Here is a 21,656-nt window from a genome sequence, read left to right on the forward strand (position 1 = left end):
ACACCGCCATGCCTCCTAAGCCAAGAACTCACGGTTCCAGGCTGGAAGTGCCCATCCCTTTGCCCAGCCACTGGTGCAGGTTGTCCATGGGCTTGCAGTGCTCTTCACCCCCTCCAGTCACCCACACCAGTGCCTTTCTGGTTGTGCTGGCACAGCACATCCACATTGGGATAAGGCAGGCCTGGTTTCCAGCTGAAGCTCACTTTCAACTGCCAAGCAGGAGCTGCAGATCTGTGGCATTTTACACCACCCCACCCCCTAAGCTAGTAGCTCTTGGCCAGGTCCAAGACTTGCAGTGCCCTCCACCCGCTCTGATCACCCACACCAATACCTTTCTGGTTGAGCCAGCACTGCATGTCCACATTGAGTCAAGGCTGGCAGTGTTCCCAGCTGAAGCCCACCTGTGGCAGCCAAGGAGGATCTGCAGACTTGTGGCATTTGATATCACTTGGCGTCTTAAACTGGTAGCTCTCTGCCTGGTTCAAGGCACCTACCCTTTCCACCAGCCACTGGCACGTGAGGTCCGGAGACTCGCAGTGCTATCAGCCCCCTCCAATAACCCCCACCAGCACCTTGCTGGCTGAGCCAGCACAGCACCTTCATATTATGTCAGGCTGGCAGTGTCCACAGCTGAAGTTCACTTGCAGCAGCCAAGCAACAGCTGTAGAAATGTACTATTTGACAGTTCCCCACCCCATAAGCTGGTAGCTCTCTGTCTGGTCCTAGGTGTCTGCCCCTCTGCCCAGCCACAGGCACAGGAGATTCATGGACTTGCAGTGCCCTCTTCCCTCTGGGATCAGCCACGCCAGAGACTTGCTGGCCAAGCCGGCACACCAAGTCCATGATGGGACAAGGCAGGCAGTGTTTCTAGTTGCAGCCCACTTCACCTGCAACAGCCAAGTGGGAGATACAGGCCTGTGGCATCTGACACTGTCCCTCCCCCTAAGAGCTAAACCCACCCACGCTGGGAGCCTGAGGGCCAGTGGTGTCCCCCAATCCCTCTAGCCAATGGCACCAGGTGCCCAAGAACTGGCTGCACAACCTCCCCATATGATGTGCTCTAGTGTACAAGGATGCACCCTCCAACCAGGCACTGGTGGGCAGACAGCAGTCCCCTGCTTTGCTCCTCTCATAATACCCTACTGCAACCAGAGACTTGTACCTGTTCTGAACACCCCTGTGAAGCATTGCCCTCCGTGGGTCTCTAGGTGAGAGTCTCCACACAGCACACCTGGTAACCAAAGACCCGGGCATCTTTGCCCCAACTATCCAGCAATTGGCAGAGTACACACACAACCAAACCTAATGACCGGGGAAAACACCCCCTGCGCCTATGGCAAGGTGACCAGCAGGACAGATACATCACTTCACCAAAAATGCCACCTACATCCTCAGCAGCCCCACAATAACAGTAAAAAGGGTGCTGTGCTTACAAACCTAGTAGTGCTCTGCCCACCCAGAGAAAGGAGTTGAGAGCTTCAACGTGGCCAGATTAGTGACCAGAGTAGCACACACACCCAGTGTACTCATATATATCAAAACAAAACAAAACAAAATTACAGGATGAGGTAAACATACAATAAGTAAGCAAATAGAAATAATTTCTTCATGCCTTTGAGACAACAGTCTATATATCAAATCACATAAATAAGCAGGACAAGATGACTCCAGAAAGCAACCAAAATAAAGAACCAGAACACCTTCCCGAGGAAGATAAGGCAATCAAATTACCTGATAAAAAATTCAAAGGACTAATATACAGAGCATTCCAAGAGGTCAAGAAGGAGATCAAGGAAAACACAGACAAAACCAAGGAAAACAGACAAAGCAATAGAAGAATTCAGGAAAACAATACAAGAACCAAATGACAGAATAAGCTACTGGAAACCATAAAAAAACAGCAGCTAGAAACCCAAAAGATTGACAATAAAATTTCAGAATTAGACAACTCAATAGAATGTCATAGGAGCAGAACAGAGACAATGGAAGCCAGAATTAGTGAGGCTGAATATAAACCCCTTGAGATCAATTTGAGGAAAATTCAGAAAAAAATGAAGAAAGCCTAAGCATTATGTGGGATTCTATCAAGAGGAAAAACCTACAAGTAATTGGAGTTCCAGAACAAGAAGGGATGGATAACAGAAAACACAGAGAGAATTATTGAAGATTTGCTGGCAGAAAACTTCCCTAATATCATGAAAGACTAGAAGATATCTATACAAGAGTCTCAACCAACCCCATGTAGGATAGACCCCAAAAGAATGTCACCAAGACATGTCATAATCAATCTTGCAAAAACCAAAAACAAATAATCTTCAGAGTGGCTAGGGATAAATCAAAAGTCACCTACAAAGGAAAACCAATAAGACTAAACTCTGATTACTCCACAGAAACCATACAGGCCAGAAGGCAATGGGATGACGTATATAAAACCTTGAAGGATAAAAAATTGCCAGCCAAGAAGTATATATCCAACAAAATTATCTCTCAAATATGATGGTGAGATTAGATCATTTCCAGATAAATAAAAATTAAGGGAATATATGAAAACCAGACCAAAATTACAGGAAATATTAAAGGGAGTCCTCCGGTTAAAGAACCAAAAACATCAGACAACAGTCCAATCCAAGACTAGGATACAGGACAGAACAACCAGAAACCAACCGATAAAGAGAATTCACAAAAATCAAACAGAACGAAAAGACTGAAAATAGGGAACCAGAGATGTCAATATGTAAATGATGACAACGTCAAAACAAAAAGAGGGAGTAAACAGTGTAGACATATAACTTCATATGGAGAGAAAGTCAAGGCGATATCAAGAAATAAAAGGCTAGTTTAAACTTATGGAAATAAAGGTAAATTTCAAGGTAACAACAAAGGAAGCTAACAAACTTACCCATCAGAATAAAAAAGGAGAAAAACAAAGTGTCAGCAAACACAAAGTCAACAGTAATGAAAAAAAATGAAAAGAAAATCCATGAACAAAAAGAACTCAGCACAGAAAATTAAGCAGAACAATGAAATTATCCACACCACACAAACACACACACACTCACACAAAATAAAATACAAGAAAATAACAGCCATAAACTCACATGTATCAATAATTGTACTGAATGTAAATGGCCTAAATGCAACAGTAAAGAGACAGAAAGTGGCTGAATGGATAAAAAACATGATCCCTCTATATGCTCTCTACAAGAGACATACCTTAGATACAAAGACATAAACAAACTAAAACTCAAAGGATAGAAAAAAAAATATCAAGAGAACAATAACTAAAAAGCAGGAATGGCAATATTAATCTCCAATAAAATAAAATTTAAAGCAAAATCCACCATAAAGAATAAGAAAGAACACTACATAATGATTAAAGAGTAAATACACCAGAAGGACATAAACATAATAGATATATATACACACCCATAACAAAAGAGAGATTAAAGAAGTATATATACATATATATTAAAAAAAAAACCTCCAAACAAAAATAAAGGTCTGGCCTGGATTGCGTCACTGGAGAATTCTACTAAATTTTCAGAGAAGAACTCACACAAGTACTACTTGTCTTAGTCATCTAGTGCTCCTCTAACAGAAATACCTCAAGTGAATGGCTTTAACAAAGAGAAGTTTATTCTCTCACAGTCCAGTAGGCTACAAATCCAAATTCAGGGAATCAGCACCAGGGGAATGCTTTCTCTGTCAGCTCTGGAGGAAGGTGTATGTCATCAATCTTCCCTCGGTCTGGGAGCTTCTCTGCCCAGGAACCTCAGGTCCAAAGGACACGCTCTGCTCCCGGCACTGCTTTCTTGGTGGTATGAGGTTCCCCAGTGTCTCTGCCTACTTCTCTCTTTTATATCTCAAAAGAGATTGGCTTAAGACACCATCCTATCTTGTAGACCTCATCAGTATAACCTCATCACAGTGATAGAGTTTACAACACATAAGGAAATCACATCAGATTACAAAATGGTACACAATCATACAATACCAGGAATCATGACACAGCCAAGTTGACAGATATTTTTTGGGGACACAATTCAATCCATGACATTACTCAAACAATTTGAGAGCATAGAAAAGGAAGGAAAGACACCATAAAAAAAGAAAATTATCAACCAATATCCCTCATGAACATAGACACAAAAAATTCTCAACAAAATTCTAGCTAATATAATTCAATAGCATATCAAAAAATAATATATCATGACCAAGTAGGATTCATACCAGATATGCAGGCATAGTTCAATATTAGAAAATCAACCAACATAATCTACCACATAAATAAAACAAAAGAAAAAAAATCATATGGTCATATCAATTGATGCAGAATGGGCATTTGACAAAGTCTAACACCCATTCCTGATAAAAACTGTCTGCAAAATAGGAATAGAAGGGAAATTCCTCGACATAAATAAAGGCACTTATACAAAACCAGGAGCCCTGGTAGGGCAGTGGTTAAGAGCTCGGTTGCTAACCAAATGGTTGGCAGTTCGAACCTACCAGCCACTGACTGGAAACCCTATGAGGCAGTTCTACTCTGTCCTGTAGGGTTATTATGAGTTAGAATCAACTCGATCGCAATAGGTTTGGTTTTGGTTTATACAAAACCAACAGCCAACATCATTCTAAAGGGAGAGAGACTGAAAGCATTCCCCTTGAGAACTGGAACCAAACAAGGATGCCATTTATCACTACTCTTATTCAACATTGTGCTGGAAGTTCTAGCTAGTACAATAAAGCAAGAAAAAATAAAAGGCATCCAAATTTGTAAGGAAGAAGTAAAACTATCCCTATCCACAGAAGATATGATCTTATATGCAGAAAATCCCAAAGAATCCACATGAAAGCTACTGGAACTAATAGAAGATTTCAGCAAAGGAGCAGGATACAAGATTAACATAAAAAAACAGTTGGATTCATCTATGCCAACAAAGAGAACTTCGAAAAGGAAATCATCAAATCAATACCATTTACAATAGCCCCCAAGAAAATAAAACACATAGGAATAAATCTAACAAGGGACATAAAACACCTATACAAACAAAACTACAAAGTACTACTGCAAGAAACCAAAAGACACCTATACAAGTGGAAAAATATACCATGGTCATGGATATGAAGAGTCGACATGTGAAAATGTCAGTTCTATTCGAAACTATCTACAGATGCAATGCAACCTTGATCCAAATCCCAACAGCATTCTTTAATGAGATGGAGAAACAAATCAGCAACTTGTGTATGGAAAGGGAAGAGGCCCCGGATAAGTAAAAACATCAATGAAGAAGAACAAAGTGGGAGGCCTAGCACTACCTGATCTTAGAACCTATTATACAGCCACTGTAGTGAAAACAGCCTGGTACAGGTACAGCCACAAACACATAGACCAATGGAACAGAATTGAGAACTCAGATGTAAATCCATCCATCTATGAGCAGCTGATATTTAACAAAGGGCCAAAGTCCATTAAATGGGGAAAAGACAGTCTCTTTAACAAATGATACTGGCATAACCGAATGTCCATCTGTTAAAAAAATGGAACAAGATCCATACCGTATGCCATACACAAAAAACTAACTCAAAATGTATCAAAAACCTAAATATAAAACCTAAAACAATAAAAATCATGGAAGAAAAAATAGAGACAACGCTAGGTGACCTAATACATGGCATAAATAGTATACAAACCATAACAAACAATATACAAACACCAGAAGAGAAACAAGATAAATGGGAGCTACTAAAAATTAAACATTTATGCTTATCAAAAACTTCACCAAAAAGATAAAAAGAAAACTACAGAGCAGGAAAAATTTTTTTGCTAAAACCTGTCTGACATGGATCTGATCTCTAAAATCTACAAAACACTTCAACACCTTAATAGCAAACAGACAAAGAATCCAACTAAAATATGGGCAAAAGACATGAACAGACACAAAGAACATGTAAAGGTGGCTAACAGACACATAAGGAATTTCTTGCCATCATTAGCCATTAAAGAAATGCAAATCAAAACTACAATAAGATACCATATCACCCTGACAATACTGGCAGGAATCCTAACAAATGCCGGAGTGCTTGCAGGGAGATTTGAACTCTTATGCACTGCTAGCGGGAATGTGAAATGGTACAACCACTTTGGAAAGCGATATGGCACTTCCTTAAAAAGCTAGAAATAGAAATACCATACAATCCAGAAATTCTACTCCAAGGAATATATGCTAGAGAAATAAGAGCTGTCACATGTCATATGCACACCCATGTTCACTGCAGCACTATTCACAATAGTAAAAAGATGGAAACAACCTAAATGGCCATTGACAGATGAATGAATAAACAAATTTTAGTACATACACAATGAAAAAGAACAATAATAAATGTGTGAAACATCTCACAATGTGGATGAATCTGGAAGGCATAATATCGAGTGAAATAAATCAGTCACAAAAGGACAAATGTTGTATGAGACCACTATTACAAGAACACAATAAAAGTTTATACACAGAAAAAAAGATCTTTGAAGGTTATGAAGTTGGGGAGGGAGAGAAGGGGAAGTCACTAACTAGATAGTAGACAAGTGTCAACTTTGGTAAAGGGAAAGACAACACATGATATAGGGGAAGCCAACATAATTGAACCAAAGCAAAGGCATAGAAATGTCTTAGACACATCAAAACACCTTGAAGGACTGAGTTACTGGAGTGGGGGACTAGGGACCATAGACTCGGGAGGTATTCTAGGTCAATTAGGATAAAGAAAATGTTCTACATCCTACTTTGGTGTGTAGTGTATCTGGTCTTAAAAGCTTTTGAGTGACCATCTAAAATACACCTATTGGTCCTATCCCATCCAGAGCAAAGGAGAATGAAGAAAACAAAAGACACAAGGAAAATATTTGCTCAGAGGACTAAAAGACCACATGAATCACACCTCCACCAGCTTGTGCTCAGAAGAACTAGATAGTGCCTGGTTACAACCACTGACTGCTCTAACAGGCATCACAAAGAGAGTCAGGGACAGAGTGGGAGAAAAAAGTAGAACAAAACGCAAATTCACAAAACAAGACCAGACTTACTGTTCTGACAGAGATGGAAGGAATCCCGGAGAAAATGGACCCCAGACACTCTGCTAACTGAGAACTGAAACACTCCTGAAGCCTACTTTTCAGACAAAGATTGTTGTTGTTAGGTGCCTTCGACTTAGTTTCAACTCATAGCAACCCTACATACAACAGAACAAAACACTGCCTGGTCCTGTGCCATCCTCAAAATCATTGTCATGCTTAAGCCCATTGTTGCAGCCACTGTGCCAATTCATCTCGTTGACGGTCTTTTTCTTTTTCACTGACCCTCTACTTTACCAAGTAGACAAAGATTAGACAGTCCTATAAAACAAGCAATAACACATGTGAGGAATGTGCTTCTTAGTTCAGTCAAATGTATGAGACCAAATGGGCAATTCCTGCCCCAAAAGCAAGATGAGAAGGCAGGAAGGGACAAGGAATTGGATGAATGGACACAGGGAAACCGGAGCGGAAACGGGAAGCATGTTGTCACATTGTGTGGATTGCAATCAATGTAACAAAACTATATGAATAAATTTTTGAATGAGAAATTAGCTTGAGCTTCAAACATTCACCTAAAACACACACACACACATAAAGACTTGGTTACTGACCTCTAGATATGTCCACTAGAAACAGAAGCTAATAAATATGAAGAACTTTAAAGGCAATTTCAAACTTAAAATTGCAGGAAGGGGATTCTTTATTTGTGAGTATGCGTGTATGCAGGTATGTTGTACATGAAAATGCATAGATATAATATGGAAAAATATCCTGAAGGATAAAATCATAATAAAAGTATAAATTTGGGGGAAAAGAGTATGAACTTGAAGCCTATAGTTTCTCCTATCAAAGTCCCCCAAAACTCAAATTCCCTAATGAGAAATGGAGCTATGAGTTAGTCTAACTCAGGTATATTAATTTGACCATACAGTTTAAGAGTGGTGTTTATGGTGAAGGTATCTATATTGGGGCAAACACTAACTGAAGCCTCACTTCTTTTCGTGTCTGTTCTACCAGTGTGGAGAGAGAGCCCATCCACTTTTTCAGCCCCTTGTTCCTTTACATATCTTTTTTGCTCCTAGGACACATGAGGGGAAATCTTACTTTTTCCTTGGCTTCCTCTTCAGTCTTTCTTTGGGGTTCTAGATACCTGGGGCTAGAATGACTGGAACTGGACAGGTTTGAGGAGCCCTGGAGTGCACCTCTCGGAGTTGGAGGCAGTCTGGCTCTAACTGCCTCTGTGCTCTATTCCTGCTCAACAGGCAGGCAGGCAGGCTATGCATTGAGGTTTCTTCCTCCTACAGCGTTTACAAGTCCAGGTACTAGTGTGGGCTTGGTGGGTTGGTGAATAGGCTTTTCTGCTTTCCTTGTTCTGAAGCCCTAGGTGGCATTCAGAAAACAGCAGCTGGTGGCGTCTATAACCTCTTCACTATGGTTCTACATTGGATTGGCCAAGGGTCCAGATAGACAAGTAATTTGCTGGTCACGTTCCTCCCTGCTTAACTACTAGAGGACTTCATAAGGGGAGTTGCTAGTTACAATAGATAGATAATTTCCTACTTAAACTGAAGAAATTCTTTTAACTATTTTAAGTAACTAACTCAGATTCTCAGGGGAAAACAAAACAACTAAAAAACCCAAAAACCACCACTTTCTTTCTATAGATGCCTTTCTTTACACTCCTCATCTCTGCTCTTCAGCACCTACAATTTTCTCATTTTCTTTGCAGGTATTTTATTAAGCAATGTTCAGATGTCTTTGGCCCTGAGTTCAATTACAAATCAGTGACTCAGGGTGTTATGGCCACCAACATGTACTACGGTGGCTTCAATGTGAAGGGAAGCAAAATCATCTTTCCCAATGGTTCCATTGATCCTTGGCATTCTCTGGGAATCACAAAGGATATCAGTAAAGATTTGCCTGCTGTCTTCATTAAAGGTAACTATCATGGTTTGAATTATGTCCCCCATAAAATGTGTGTATCAATTTGGCTAGGCCATGATTCCAGGTACTGTGTGATTTTCCTGTATGTTGTAAATCTGCCTCTATGATGTTAATGAGGGAGGATGGGTGACAGTTGTGTTGGTAAGGCAGGACCTGATCTACAAGACTGGATTGTGTCCTGGGGCAATCTCGTGAGATGTAAAAGACAGAAGTGAGCAGTGAGACAGGGGGACCTCATACCATCAAGAAAGCAGTGCTGGGAGCAGAGCGCGTCCTTTGGACCAGGATCCCTGTGCCGAGAAGCTTCTAGTCTGGGGCAACACTGATGAGAAGGCCAAGAGAGAGAAAAAGCCTTCCCCTGGAGCTGACGCCCTGAATTTGGACTTTTAGCCTACTTTGACTGTGAGGAAATAAACTTCTCTTCGTTAAAACCATCCACTTGTGGTATTTCTGTTATGGCAGCACTAGATGACTAAGACAGTAACACAGTTGTGAATAGCCAAAGAGCCACAAATAGGATGAAATGTATCAGCATGTAATAATAATTTATGGGGGCAATTGTGGTTCAGTGGCTAAATTCTTCACTTTCATGCAGGAGAACCAGGCTGAACTCCCAGACAATCACCTCATGTACAGCCACCACACACCTGTCAGCGGAGGCTTGTGTGTGTTGATACTGAGCAGGTTCCAGTGTAGCTTTCAGACTAAGTCGAACGAAGAAGTCAGGTATGGTGATCTATTTCCAGAAATCAGCCAATGAAAAACCATGGATCACAATGATCCTATCTGCAACCAGTCATGGGTATGGCACAGGACCAGGCAGCATTTTTTGTTGTGCGTGGGTCGCCATGAGATGGGGGTTGGCTTGACTTCAGCTAACAGCAACAATGTTAATAAATTGCTTTTGATATTGTTATTGACAAGAAACACAAAATACTTCTAAGCAGGTGTCATGGATTGAAATGTGTCCCCTCAAAATATGTCTGTCAATTTGGCTAGGCTGTGATTCCTAAGAGAATAGCGTATCCTTTGGACCTGGGGTTTCTGCTCTGAGAAGCCCCTAGATCAAGGGAAGATTAATGACAAGGACCTTCCCCAAATGCTGACAGACAGAGAGAGACTTCTCCTGGAGCTGCCATCCCGAATATGGACTTCTAGCCCCTAGACTGTGAGAGAATAAATTTCTCTTTGTTAAAGCCATCCATTTGTATTTCTGTTATAGCAGCACTAGATAACTAAGTCAGCAGGTAATAGGTAGATCATTTAGTCTTCACTAATATTTCATCATCATGCTAACATCTAAAATAGAACACCTTAAAAAGCACTAATCAGCACAGACAAAAATGAACATATAAAATGAACACTTTATCTACTGTTGTCTTTATTTTTTTTATAAGAAGTCAGTAATCAGGTGAAATGAAGTCATTTTCTTTTGTAAATGTAATTGCTAATTAAAACAAGTTATTTTGTCTAGGGCTCTGAACACTAGATAAATGAGTGCAATAGTACAGCAGCTTAGTTCTTAAGCAGGACCTTACATGGAACACACAGTCTTTCCATGTAATCCATTTTATATGTTGCGGTTACTGAAATTATTTTTAAAAATAATCTCAATAATACAGTTTTAGTACTGGTTAAAATGTGTATTCCCACTGCAAAATAAACATCGGCTACTTATTATGCTAATATGATATTTATAAAAGCTTTCCCCATGGTTTCCAGCTAAAGACCTTCACAAATTAAACATTGGCTGCTTACTATGCTAATGTGGTATTTACAAAAGTCTTCACCATGGTTTCCAGCTCAAACATTCTTGAAGCTTTAATATGAGAATGGCAAAACAACCACTGGATTTGGTAACTTGGGCCTCTCTGATTGAGTGCTATTCTGGATGAGTCAGTAGAAGTAAGGATAAAGTATACTGAGATAAGAGGTGAAGAAACAGAAACAACATGCATAGACACCTCAACTATGATGGGTAGAAGAGAAAAAGTACAGCTGCTGGAGAAGGTTATTGAGTTAAGCAGGTTGACCCCACTGTAGTGGGAAGGCAGGAAAGAAATTTTCCAGTGGCACGAGGAGGACTGGCCTTCACTGGTGGCTCCACTGTAACAGGAACAAAGAAGTTAAGGATGAGAGAAAACACAGTAGTTTTATAGTCTTGGTGGCAGGAGTTTGAGAAAGTTCTTCAGTTGGAAAAACCATTCTTAGAATTATCCAACCCAAATCAAGAACACTAATTCCTGCTACCTAGCTCTTAAACTTCTCTGTATCTTCTCCTGCAACAATTCAAAACACATCTAACCAGTACTCCTCGTCTACTCTTCTTACTTCAGCTAATCCAACAAGTTCACTCACACTGTGTGTGTATATGATAATAGTAATCAATTTTTGCCCAAATGCCTATCTTATAATAAGGAGGAAGAGATTATGTTGGTTTTCTAATGAAAATGGGAAGCAGGAAGATCCCACTGTAAAGGGAAGGCAGGAAGAGGAAGGGTCCAGCTGGCACTATCAGACTATGTTATCTTCCAGAGATGAGATCCTAACATAAATTCTTGCTGGGGAAGTTTAGTGCCTTATCCAAATCTCATAGTAGTTTTGCTCCTTTTGGCTTAGTGACTACAAATTTAGTGCCAAGACAATCTCATGCCCCTTTTTGTTTTTGCAAAGTGTACACAGCATAAATATGACCCCAAAAGGGACAAGACTGACATTTGGTTCTTGCCATTTTGTGGCCTCTGCATAGATGTTATGGGTGAGATCACCTCTTAATGGGAAATTACAATCCTTTAGGGATTAATTTAATTGAAATGTCAAAGAGATGAGTGGGGAGATTTTTTTCAACACCTTAAGACAAATGAAAAGAAATAGTATTTAACTAAGTTCCTATTTCATGGCTGCAGGGCAGGGAGCTTTAAGGTTTAAAGGGTCACTGGTGCTTCTAGGAAATGTCAGACTTTAGAGGATATTCTAGTTTTCTGGTCTCTCTCTAGAAGGTATCCTTGCCCTTTTCCCACCAAGATCAATCAGATAATGTTCAGATCTGAGTCAGAATCCCATGGACATACCCAGGGCGTGGGTGCTCACTATAGCTGTGACATGGGAACATACAAGTCCTGCATACTTGCTTTGACTGCCATTTCTCTCATATTCAAGAGCGAGTGATATATAGTGTCAAAATAAAAACTAAAGTCAGCTCTAAATAAAATATATTATGTATTACACATTATATATGTTATTCACAGTCTTTATTGGTACCATTGAGTAGGCTCCAGCTCATGGCAATCCCAAGTACAACAGAGAGAATTGCCGCTGGATCTCGTGTCATTCTCATGATTACTGGCATACTTGAGTCCAGTGTTGCCTTCCAACCTGGGGAGCTGATCTTCTAGCCCTATATCAGACAATATTGTGTTGTGATCCATAGGAATTTCATTGGCTACTTTCAGAAATAGATCACCAGGCCTTTTCTTTCTAGTCTTAGTCTGGAAGCTCCATTGAAACTTGTCCAGCATGGGTGACCCTGCTGGTATTTGAAATATTGGTCTCATAACTTCCAGAATCATAGCAACTTGCAAGCCACCACTGTATGACAAAGTGACAGACAGGTAGTGAATTCACAAACTATAGGACTATATCTTTCAATAAGATGGTAAGTGTAAAATACTTAGTATAGAGCCTGGAACGTAGCAATTGCTCATGGTTTGTAACTCTGAAGAGTAGGAGTCAAATGACTTGGGATAAGCATCCACAGTAGACCAAGAGCACTATACAAACTTCCTTATGCATAGAATTATTTTACTACCTGTCTTAATCATCTTGTGCTGCTATCGCAGAAATACCACACTTGGGTGGCTTTAACAAAGAGAAATTTATTCTCTCACAGTCTAAGAGGCTAGAAGTCTGAATTCAGGGGGCCAGCTCCAGGGGAAGGTTTTCTATCTTTCTTGGCTCGTGGGGAAGGTCCTTGTCATCAATCTTCCCCAGTCAAGGAGCTTCTCAGCACAGGGACCCGGGTCCAAAGGACACACTATTCTGCTGACTCTTGTTTCTTAGTGGTATGAGGTCCACCTGTCTCTCTGCTCCCTTCTCTCTTTTATATTTCAAAAGAGATTGACTTAAGATATAACCTAATCTTGTAGATTGAGTCCTACCACATTAACATAATTGCCGTTAATTCCACCTCATTAACATCATAGAAGCAGGATTTACAACACATAGGAAAATCACGTGAGATGACAAAATGGTGGACAATCACACCATACTGGGAATCATGGACTAGCCAAGGTGACACACATTTTTTGGGGGGACAAAATTCAATCCATAACACTACTCAAACACCAATCTGTTGTATCCTACTTCTAAATGAATGTCTAACATTAATTTTACAATGATTCTACTTATTTTTAAATGGAAGTAATTTTATTTGTGCCTAAACCAAAAAACCAAACCAAACCCATTGCCACTGAGTCAATTCTGACTCATAGCAGTCCTATAGGACAGAGTAGAACTGCCCCAGACAGTTTTCAAGGCTGTAAATCTTTACGGAAGCAGACTGCCGCATCTTTCTCCCATGGAGCGGATGTTAGGTTTGTACCACCGACCTTTCTATTAGCAGATGAGTACCTTGACCACTGCACCACCAGACCTAGCCACTGTTTATTCCTGTGCTATCCAATAAAAGTATAATGTGAGTTATACATTTGAATCACATATATAATTTTAAAAATTCTAGTACACACACACACAAGTGAAGTTAACTTTAAGAATATATTTTATTTGACCCAGTATATCAGAATGTTCCCATTTCAACATATAATTAATATAAGAGGATTGTTAACATGATGTTTATATTCATTTCTTTCATACTAAGTATTCAAAATCCAGTGTGTATTTTACTTAAGGCACATCTCAATTTGGACAAGCCATATTTCCAGGGCTGAGCAGCCAATGTGGCTCACAGTGGCTACCATATTGAATAGTACAGGTCACACTTGATGTGTATATCCTCATTAAATCCTCCTAACAATCAAAGGTAGTTACTATCACATTTCTCATTTTACACATGAGAAAACTGACCATAAAACCAGTAAACCTGTTGCCCTCAATTTGATCCCAACTCATGATGACCCCATATGTGTCAGAGTAGAACTATGCTCTGCATGGTTTTCAATGGCTGACTTTTTTTTTTTTTTTTTTCCTGGAGGTAGATAGCTAAGTCTTTCTTCTGAAGAACCTCTTGAGTGGACTCGAACCTCCATCCTTCTGATGGAAGCCTAGTATGTTAACCGTTTGTACTACGCAGGCACTCAGAGAGAGGTTAAGTCAACTGGCCTAAGGCTTGCAGTGTAATAAGTAGTAGGACCAGACTCAAGTCAAAGGAGTCTCACTGGCATTGATGCTCCTTATCAACCATGCCACATGCCTTCCAACTTGTTGGGAGATACAAGTTCTTATGTTTTCAAAAAGACCTCCAAAACCTTAGAAAGCCATTGCCAATTCTTCTTTTTCATGGGAATTAAGAAGGAATGCTTGAAATCATTCATTTAAAAATATTCATGGAGGGCTTACTTGTGTCAGATGCTGTGCTGGGCAGTAAGGGTGTGAGGGTGCGCATAGTCCCTGCCCCCCAGGAGCTACCAGGCATACATGTGAGACAGACATTGATCAAATAAATGCACAGAGAGCTTTCCTGGGTCACAGATGTCTGAACAGAATTGAGAAGGAAAAGGAGAAATTTTAGTATTTACTCTCTAGAAAGCAAACTCCTTGATTGCTGGGGCAGTTATTATTCGTCTTTGAATCCGTGGTGCCTAGTACATGGTTGATGTTCAGAGACTGTGTGCTGAAGGAAAAATGCTACTCACTCCATTATAATAATGAAGTTAAGAGAACCTGGCAAGGAGGTCAAAGTCTAATCTTCAGGTTGTTCATATTGGCTAAAGAAAAGACCACTTATGTCTAACTAGAAAATAATTTCAAGGCCTGGTCAAGTTTTATAGATGAATATGCCTTTTCCACTTTACCTCCATTTCCACATCTATTTGTTATCCTATTTCTAATTGGTTTTGCATTCAGTTAGTTTTTTGTGCTCATTGAATATATAGTTTTATGGCTCATTATATTAGATAATAATAAAATAAAATTGGTATAATAACCTTTTTCTTTTATGAATTTCATTATGTATTCTTGGATATTCATAATTTAAGTATGTGTCAGAACTATCATTTTACACTTTGGTTGTTGTTAGGTATCGTCGAGTCGGTTCTGACTCATAGTGACCCTATGTACAGCAGAATGAAACACTGGCCTGTCCTTCACGATCCTCACAATGGTTGCTATGTTTGGGCCCATTGTTGCAACCACTGTGTCAATCTAATTTGGGGGTCTTCCTCTTTTTCACTGACCTCCTACTTTACCATGCATGATGTCCTTCTCCAGGAACTGGTCCCTCCTGAAAACATGTCCAAAGTACGTGAGACAAAAGTCTCACCATCATCGATTCCAAGGAGTACTCTGGCTGTATTTCCTCCAGGACAGACTTGTTCATTCTTCTGGCAGTCCATGGTATAGTCAATATTCTTTGCCAACACTAAAATTCAAAGGCATCAATTCTTCTTTTGTCTTCCTTACTCATTGTCCACCTTTCACACTCATATGAGGTGATTGAAAATATCATGGCTTGGGTCAGGCACAACTTAGTCCTCAAAGTGACATCTTCGCTTTTGGACATTTTAAAGACGTCTTTTGCAGCAGATTTGCCCAAGGCAATGCATCATTTGATTTGCTTACTGCTACTTCCAGGGTGTTGATTGTAGATCCAAGAAAAATGAAACCCTTGACAACGTCAATCTTTCCTCCATTTATAATGATGTTGCTCATTGGTTCAGTTGTTTTCTTTATGTTGATGTGTAATCCATACTGAAGGCTGTAGTCTTTGATCTTCATCAGTAAGTGCTTCAAGTCCTCTTCACTTTCAGCAAACAAGGTTGTGTCATCTGCATATAGCAAGCTGTTAATGAGTCTTCCAACAATCCTGATACCACATTATTCTTCATATTGTCCAGCTTCTCAGATTACTTGCTCAGCATACAGATTGAATAAGTGTGGTGAAAGGATACAATCCTGATGTATACCTTTCTTGATTTTAAATCATGCAGTATCCCCTTGCTCTGTTTGAAAGACTGCCTCTTGGTCTATGTACAGGTTCTACATGAGCACTATTAAATGTTCTGAAATTCCCACTCTTCTCAATGTTATTTATAATTTGTTATGATCCACATGGTCGAAAGCCTATGTATAGTCAAAACAACACAGGTAAACATTTTTCTACTTTCAGCCAAGATCCACCTGACATCAGCAGTGATATCCCTCATTGCAAGTCCTCTTCTGAACACAACTTTAATTTCTGGCAGTTCCCTGTCCACATACTGCTGTAGCCACTTTTGAATGACCTTCAGCAAAATTTTACTTGTGTGTGATATTAATGATATTGTTTGATAATTTCTGTTTTCTGTTGGATCTCCTTTCTTTGGAATGGGCACAAATACGGATTTCTTGCAGTCAGTTGGCCTGGTAGCTATCTTCCAAATTTCTTGCCATAGACAAGTGAGCACCTCCAGTGTTGCATCAGTTTGTTGAAACATCTCAATTTGTATACTGTCAATTCCTGGAGCATTGCTTTACGCTAGTGCCTTCAGTGCAGCTTGCACTTCTTCTTTCAATACCATCACTTCTTGATCATATGCTACCTCCTGAAATGGTTGAACATGGACCATTTATTTTTGGCACAGTGACTCTGTATTTTCCTTCCATCCACATTTGATGCTTCCTATGTCATTCAATATGTTGCCCATAGAACCCTTCTAAATTGCAACTTGTGGCTTGAATTTTTTGTTCCATTCTTTCAGCTTAAGAAATGCCAAGTGTGCTCTTGCCTTTGATTTTCTAACTCCAGGTCGTTGCACATTTCATTATAATAAGTTTACTTTTTATTCTTGAGATGCCCTTTGAAATCTTCTGTTCAGGTCTTTCATTCAACATTTCTTCCATTCGCTTTAGAAACTGTATGTTCAATAGCAAGTTTCAGAGTCTCTTTTGACAACCATTTTGGTCTTTTCTTTCTTTCCTCTCTTTTTAATGACCATTTGCTTTCTTCATGTATATTGTCCTTGATGTCATCCCACAACTTGTCTGCTCTTTGGTCATTAGTATTCAGTGTGTCAAATCTGTTCTTAAGATTGTCTCTAAATTCAGGTGGGATATACTCAAGGTCATATTTTGGCTCTCGTGGACTTATTTTAATTTTCTTCAGCTTCAACTTGAACTCGCATATGAGCAATTGATGGTCTGTTACACTTTTACAATTTTTACCCTTTGGCATTTTCAAATTTGGCCATTGACCAAAATTAAATGCTATAAGTCAGTTGTGGCAGTGCGATGATTGAGAATCTTTATAATTTTAATTTAGGAGGTAGGAGGAAAAATGGGGCTAGATTTGTCATGGTAGAAAAGCAGTGGTTATTCACATTAGCAGGGAGAGAAGGATATTTTGTTACTTTTGTGGTTACGTGATAGTAACCAGTTCAGACTCCGCATGGCAACCCCATATGTTTCTGAGTAGAGCTGTGCTCCATAAAGTTTTCAATGGCCATGATCTTCTGGAAGTAGATTGCGAAGCTTTTCTTCTGAGGCACCTCTGTATGGATTCAAACTGCCAACCTTTCAGTTAGTAGCCAAGCACTTAATGGTTTGCATCACTCAGGGACTCATTGCAGTTTCAGAGTGTCCTTGTTTTTGTCTATGTTCAGACATGATCACAGGGTCTTATTTGTGCCTGGTCTCATCACAGTCGTGGCATGACCTCATCTGATGTTGAAATTCTGTGAAATTGTTTAATTTATAGGGAACACTGTTGCCTTCCATCAGTTGGCAGGGGTTTCCTTCTTTCTCACAGAAAGAAGTCTTATCCTTCTTACTCTATTTCCATCTTAACCTGTTAGGGAGTTATCTTTATTAGTTTCTTGTTCATCTTACCAGTATTTCTTTTTTTGCACGTAAGAAACAAACAAACAAATAAACAAACAAACAAACAAAAAAACCTACTGCTGTCAAGTCGATTCTGACTCATAGCGACCCTATAAGAAAGAGTAGAAATGCTCCATAAGTTTCCAAGGCTATAAATCTTTATGGAAGCAGACTGCCACATCTTTCTCCCATGGAGAGGCTGTTGAGTTCAAACTGCCATTTTAACCACTGTGCCACCAGGAATCCTTCCTTTTTCGAATACAATCACGTATATTCTAATTTCCCCCTTCACAAACAAAAGGTAGCATATTATATACACTGTCCCACAAACACTGTGCTTGTCTTGCAAATATACACTGAAAATCTTTCTATCTCAGTACATAAAATTATTTCTCATTCTTTTTTAATGGATGGATAGTACTCTATTGTCTGAATGTGCCATAGTTATTACATAATTTTAACTTCTCTGCAGCAAATAAGGAGTGCTGTTGATGCAATATTTAAGCACTTGTCTGCTAACCAAAAGGCTGGTGTTCTAACTCACCAGTTGCTCCACAGGAGAAAGATGTGGCTGTCTGCTTCTATAAAGATTACAGCCTTGGAAACCCTATGTGGCAGTTCTGCTCTGTCCTGAAGTGTCACTGTGGGTTGGAATCAACTCGACAGCAATGAGGTTTTTTGGTAACAGCAAATACCTGTTGCCCCAAAGATAATTCCATTTAGATGGATGCTTGGAGTCCCTGGGTGGTACAAATGATTAAGCACTAGACTACTAACTGAAAGGTTGGTGGTACCTCAGAAGAAAGACCTGGTGATATACTTCCAAAAGATCACAGCCTTTAAAAACCCTATGGAACACAGTTCTACTTTGAAACATATGGGGTCACCATGACTCTAAGGCAAATATTTTATTTCATTTTGTTATTTTTTTGGTTTGGGTGGATGCTCGTTTGTAAAACCTTGAGCTCACATTTGACAGCATTTGCTACATAAACCAGAATGTGACAGATGGTCTGGTGAACTGGGTTAAATCCTTAGTTCCACCAGCATTTTTGTTGACATGTCACTTAAACTCTCTGAGGCGTAAGTTACACATCTGTAAAATTAAGAGGTTGACACATTTAATTGTCCTTCAAATTTCATCCATTTGATCTTATTGTCTTATATCATGTTTATGAACCTACTGTCCTTAAGAAAAATGTCCCAGTTTTTAGCATCTGCTGAGTTCCATGTTGTAAATACTCCCATCATGGCCAATTTCAAAGCATACAGTTTAACAACCAGCTTGCAGAATTTCTGAAAACTGAACAATCAGCTCTTGGAAGTAGTACAGTGCAACTCCAGTAGACCACTGGGAAAACTTTCTAAAATGAGACCCACTGAGATTCACACATTGTAACCTCCTCAGATGGAACTTAAGCTATATCACACTTGGGTTGAATAAAAAGGAAGTTAAAAACATTATTCTCTAAATATACTACCTTAATCATTCCCTGAAACATTCATTAATTTGTAGCACATAAGGATTCCTTAGGCATGAACAGTAACTCATTTTAACGAATATAATATGTTTACCAAACTGTCTTAGTTTTATCTAGTGCTGCTATAACAAATACCACAAGTGGATGGTTTTAACAAAGAGAAGCTTATTCTCTCATAGTTTAGGAGGCTAGAAGTCCAAATTCAGGGCACCAGCACCAGGGGAAGCCTTTCTTTCTCTGTCAGCTCTGGGGGGAGCTTACTTTCATCAATCTTTTCCTGGTCTAGGAGCTTATCAACACAGGGACCCTGGTCCAAAAGATTGCTTTGCTCCTGGCTCTGCTTTCTTGCTGGTAGGAGGTACCTGTCCTCTCTGTTTGATTATCTCTTTTGTATCTGAAAAGAGATTGACTCAAGATACAACCTAATCCTATAGATTGATTCCTGCCTCATTACCATAACTACCTGTAATCCTGCCTCATACATCACAGAGGTTAGGATTTACAATACATAGGGTAATCACATCAGATCACAAAATGGAGGACAGCCACACAATACTGGAAATCATGGGTTAGCTATGTTGACACACAATTTTGGGGGACACAATTAAAGCCATAACACTAACCTTAATATACAAAGAAGCTTACTTCGATTCAAAGGACATTATATTAGTAAACTAATTCTCATTCTTAATTATGGTGGCACAGTTTAATAATCTTTTAAGGTACTTTTGAAAATTACTGATACCTAGCTCCAAAATGAAAACCCAAACCTACTGCCATCAAGTTGATTCTGACTCATAGCGACCTCATAAGGTTTCCAAGGCTGTAAATCTCTATGGAAGCAGACTGCCACATCTTTCTCCCATGGAGCTGTTAATGGTTTCCAACCACAACTTTTTGGTTATCAGTAGATCGCTATAACCACTGTGACACTGGGGCTCCTTACCCAACCCCACCCCAGACGAATTAAATCAGAACCTCTGCAGGATGGGGCTCAGATATTGGTTTGAATAGGGTTCCAGGCGATTTTAAAGTGTAGCTGGAAGTTAAAGGCATCTGGTCTTTGGATACTTAGTATGGAGGTATTCTGACATTTCTCTTTCTCTTTTCAGGTGAAGCACACTGTGCAGATATGTACGAACAAATGGATATAGATTCAACTGAACTAATTCAAGCACGAGAAAAAATCTTCCAGATCCTACAAAAATGGCTACAGCAATAGATCATTCTGAGATAAATGCAACAGAACCCAAAATCTTGCCTCCCATTTTATTGCTCAACTCTAAAACCTCTTGCAAGTGTGAAATTAGATGAGACCCAAAAGTCTAATAATTCCTCTACGTAGGATTTAAATACTGTTTTGTTTCCATGGAAGGTAATCTTGTTCCTCCTTTCTTACTGGCCTTGAGAAGCAGCAGGACATCCCAACACATGAGAAATTAATTACCCTGGAGGAGCAGGTGCAACCAATTAGTTGGTTACCATGGGGATGGAAACACTACAGTGTATGTTTTCCAAACCAATCTCTGCTTTGTGAACTCTTATTATTTTCAATAAGGGAAATTCATAACGTAAATATAAATGTGTTTTAAATAATTTTAGCTACATATTAATACATAAACAGGAAAAAAAATCTTTTGCCAAATAATGAATTCTTGTCTTTGTTAAGAAAATTTAGGCATAGGTACAACTTGAGTGAATCCGTAAAAAAAAAAAAAATTCTTGAGGTATATTTAAACCCCTTTGGAAAAACTGGCTCCACCTTCCTTGGAGTCCTGTAGCACTTAAAAAATGGTGCTGCCATGCCTAATAGAAAGTTAATCTCACCGTGGAAGATAGAGTAGCTCTTACCTGAGTTTTCATTATAAATTCTGTCCAAACTAGTTTATTTTCAGTTCATCTGAAGAGAACCCAATGTGGGGCCAAATGTCTAAAACTTCATTCCAAGGTATTATTTAGTCAAAATGGTAGACTTTTTTGGGCTTAAAAAAGGGCATGTGATGTGCTTAATCTCATTATTTGAATAGCTCTTTAGTTACTCCATACAATTGAAGTTTAGTTATTAATAATGTACTAATGTTGGTTTCTTAGTTTTGACAAATGTATCATCAGTAATTAACTTAAGGGGAACT

At 39.3% G+C, this 21,656-nt stretch overlaps 1 pseudogene; it reads left to right on the forward strand.

The window, feature by feature from the left end:
- LOC105756749 (putative serine protease K12H4.7) overlaps positions 1-20,746 on the forward strand; it is an 89,073-nt pseudogene extending 68,327 nt beyond the window's left edge.
- Positions 20,747-21,656: the final 910 nt, after the last annotated feature.

The sequence above is a fragment of the Trichechus manatus genome, unplaced genomic scaffold, assembly GCF_000243295.1.
Source record: "Trichechus manatus latirostris isolate Lorelei unplaced genomic scaffold, TriManLat1.0 scaffold00147, whole genome shotgun sequence".
NCBI classification, from domain to species: Eukaryota; Metazoa; Chordata; class Mammalia; order Sirenia; family Trichechidae; genus Trichechus; species Trichechus manatus.